Genomic DNA, 995 nt, shown 5'->3' with positions numbered 1-995 from the left:
TTTTTTTTTTGCCTTTTTGAGACAGGATCTCACAATGCAGTTCAGGCTGGCCTTGAGCTCACTTTGTAGCCCAGGCTGGTCTTGAACTCACAGTGATCCTGTTGCCTCAGCCTCCTGAGTGTTGGGATGACAGGCATGCACCACCATGCCCAGCAGTTGGTAGCATTTTAGCTTCTCAGTTTTGGCATTGATAGGTAATGAGTTTTTCTAATAAAAAGTTATTTAACATTTTGTATATTTACACTCTTAGTAATGTTGAAATAGTTACAATATTGTCCCTTTCTCTTTAAAATAATAAATTTTATTCTGAGAGAAGAACTTGATGTAAATTCCTTTCTCCCAGGGTCACTGAGAGAGGTCTCTGGCACTTACTGTTTTGTTTCATACACTGTGCATATGCCTTCTTACCTGTCCTTATCTTTTAGCTCCTTGAGGGAAAGGAGCCATGTCTTTCTTACCTTTACACCACTTGCAACCTGAAAAACTATGAATTGAATTACTACATGCACTGATTTATGTCAGTGTTCTTTTAAATCCATAAAGTACAGAGAAATGCCAGGTGATATTTCCTGAGTGATTGATAAATCATATCTAATATTTTAAGTGCTGAATGAGTGTCACTGGTGCTAAGCGTCTTGGATGTTTTGAAATGATGGTCCCTATGAACTTGAAAGATTTTACAGAGGAGGTGGGACTCAGGTTTTCTGAAGGAAGGGTAGCTGTTCTGTGCTTGGAATGCAAAGTGTATTCCAGAGGTGGGCAAGAGCTTACACAGTGGTGGAGAGCTACATACAGAGCATAGTAAAAAACCAGTGAATGGATCAGCTAAGGTCAGGTGGATAGTGTGTATGTGTGGATTGTTCAGGGAAAAGGGAGCAAGTTGTACTCAAGGTTTCTACTTGGGTTTTTTTTTCGGGGGGTGGTGCTGGGAATCAAACTCATGACCTTGTGCTTGCTAGGCAGGCGCTGTGCTGCTGAGCTATATCCCCGGCCCA

The sequence above is a fragment of the Chinchilla lanigera genome, unplaced genomic scaffold (assembly GCF_000276665.1).
Source record: "Chinchilla lanigera isolate Chin_1 unplaced genomic scaffold, ChiLan1.0 scaffold00023, whole genome shotgun sequence".
NCBI classification, from domain to species: Eukaryota; Metazoa; Chordata; class Mammalia; order Rodentia; family Chinchillidae; genus Chinchilla; species Chinchilla lanigera.
Note: the sequence above shows the minus strand (reverse complement) of the source record.